The sequence below is a fragment of the Neltuma alba genome, unplaced genomic scaffold (assembly GCF_004799145.2).
Source record: "Neltuma alba isolate B1F8T4 unplaced genomic scaffold, ASM479914v2 tig00011507_pilon, whole genome shotgun sequence".
Lineage (NCBI taxonomy): Eukaryota > Viridiplantae > Streptophyta > Magnoliopsida > Fabales > Fabaceae > Neltuma > Neltuma alba.
This window is the reverse complement of record NW_021636175.1, coordinates 88,500-91,559: the sequence shown is the minus strand read 5'-3', so window position 1 is coordinate 91,559 and position 3,060 is coordinate 88,500.

Genomic DNA, 3,060 nt, shown 5'->3' with positions numbered 1-3,060 from the left:
TGTCATTATTCTTTTCTGATTTTATTCTTGCCTTTACCTTTTTCTCATCCCAATAGATAATGGCATTCTTATTTTTTTGAGGCCTTTTCTTTTTCTAAAGAAAAGTGTTGTAGGGAATAAATCTGCATATCAAGTTAATGATAACTTAGTTATACAACAATAACGACATGCAGAGAGGCCATTGACAACATACACAGCAGCCATGACAACTTACACATAAGTTAATGACAACCTACATATATGCTATTGACAATATGCACAGTAGCCAATCACAACCCACACATAACCAAATGACAATATACACAGCATACAGTCATATCCTACACAATCATTTAACAATTAGGGATGGAACATGCCATGCTAGGCCAGGCCATCGTCTTAACAGGCTCGGCCTGATTTGTAACAAATAGGCTTGAGTCTAGCCTGTAGCTTGTTAAAGGCTTCCTTTTTAGCCTAAGCCTAGCCTATATAGAGGTCAGGCCTGGCTTGAAGCCTGTTAACAGGCCTGTATCTTTTAAAAATATGTAAATAGGCTAACAAGCCTACTGAAACACAGGCTTAGGCCTTTAAATAGGCTGAGAACAGGCCTTAACAGAATACAGGCCTGTGCCTTTAAAAAGGCCGAAACAAGCCACTAGTGATTTGAAACAGAGCTGCTAAACAGGAAAAAAAAGAGAACATACAACTAAATAAACTCAAATAAAATCACAATCCATAGTTACTTAAAATACAAGTTGAAATAATGTTATTAATCAACATTCAACAAGAACATACCAAATACAACAACATCACAAACAAGTTTAAGAAGAATAGCCACCAGTAGCAAATCATCAAATTTTCAATATAATTTCTTCATCTTATTCGAGCGCCTTGAAAAAAAAAACAAATCAAATGTATAATATTAAATCATATCATAATTTAAGAAGTAAGAAGAATAAGAAATGATATAACTTTTACAATACAAAATTTATACTTTTGGTTTTTTTTCTCAAGCCATACTTATTATGAAGCCAATCCCCACCACAAATAAGTACTTCAATTGATTCTTCATTCAATTTGGAATGATATTCATCGATAACTATACCTCCAGCACTAAATGTGGACTCTAATGCTATAGTTGACATTAGAATAGCTAATATGTCAGCAGCCATCTTAGATAAAATCTTATACTTCATGCTATTATTTTTCCACCATTTCAAGGCACTGAAAGAGTTAGAATTACCATCAGGAATGTAAACACTATCCTCAAGATAAGCTTTCAATTCTGATTTCATTAGGGGAACTGCTTGCTTTTCACGAACAATGCTCATGATTTGATCAAATCCAGTAACTATAGAAGAACCAAGTGCATTGGCAGAAGAGTTGTTACCAGCATTATCAAGTTCATTATTACCCATTGTGTCTCCTTTATACATGCTTACATACTCATCATACATTGATCTCAAAGCACTCACCACTTTATCTATATTCTCAGAAGCCATATAATCAGGCTTATAAATCAAAGGAAAGCAATAATTAACAACATATAATTTGCACTTGGGATCCAAAACACTTGCAATGGCCATTAACATGTTACATTCTCCCCAATATTTGTCAAACTTTTCTTTTATTGCAGCTGCCATTTCTCTTATGAAGAAATCACCATCTTCTGTGGCATTGTCAATAACTTGTTTCACTCTCTAAACTTTAGGAAGGTATAAATTTGCAGTAGGATACTCACTACCTGAGATGACATGGGTGGCTAGATTGAATACTTCTAAAAGTTTACAAATCTTCTCAACATTATTCCAATCTTCTTCTGATGGTGCATAGTTGTAAAGTGGCTCTCTTTCCTTATAATCAGGAAAGACAACCTTGAACTTCAAAGTAGTAGACAGCATCCTATATGTCAAATTCCACCTTGTCAGATAATCAAGAATAAGCTTTCTTTCCTTCAAACATTTCTGCTCAACAATATCACAAAATGCTTTCAGCCTTAAGTCATTATAATTGATATATTTCACACTCTCTCGAACATTATGTATAATGTTCCTAATTCTTCCAAGGCCATATTGCACCATTAAGTTTAATATGTGTGCACAACATCTAACATGAAACAAATCACCACCCAGAGGTAATGAACTATTAAGTGATAAAGTGTCCTTAAGAGCTCTTAAACAAGAATCATTGTAAGAAGCATTGTTAACTGACAAAAAAAACACTTTGTTTTTAATACCCCAACCCTTTAAACACTTGAAAATAGCATCTGCCACATCAATTCCTCGTATAGGAGCAGGAACTTTCATAAAACTCAAAACTCACTTTTGAAGATTCCATCCCGGATCAACGAAATGCCTGGTGATAACCATGTATTCAGCTACTTGGTGAGCTGATTTCCACATATCAGTAGTCAAACTAATCTTGTTCACACCTTCTAATAAGGCCTTCAATTGTTTCCTCTCTGCCTCATATATCGCTAAACGATCATTTCTTGCTGTCTTTCAAGATACTTTTTGAAATTCAGAATTTGCATATTGAAAGCCTCACATCCAATCTTCATTCTCAACAATATTAAAAAGATGTTCATGCACCATGATTGCAATAGCAATTATTTTCCTCATCTTTTCATTAGAATATCTAGCACCCGGTGCCAAAAAAGGATTAATGCTCAGATTGGAAGGTTGAAATGGAATTGTGAGTTGCTTGCTTTGTGAAGAAACAAGCAACTTCCTTTACAAACAGACAGTGACATGTCTTCAAAGATGGCTAGTGCTAGCTCCCTTCCCTGAGTACATGAATAGTTGTTTGCAATACTTGCATTTCCCTTTGACGCCCTTATCAGTTTCAACTTGATCAAACTCCTCCCAAATGGCTAAGATTTTTTGCCTCTTCTTTTGAATAATACTATCATTAACATCATTTCCTTCATGAGTTTGTTGACTAGAATCTGTTAACGTTTGTTGACTAGCCATAATAGCATTAGAAGGAACTGAATTAGATGATATTGTTTCACTCTCAAACAGATGTGACATTAACTGGAAATGAAACATAGAGCGTATATTAACATTCTATTATTGATGC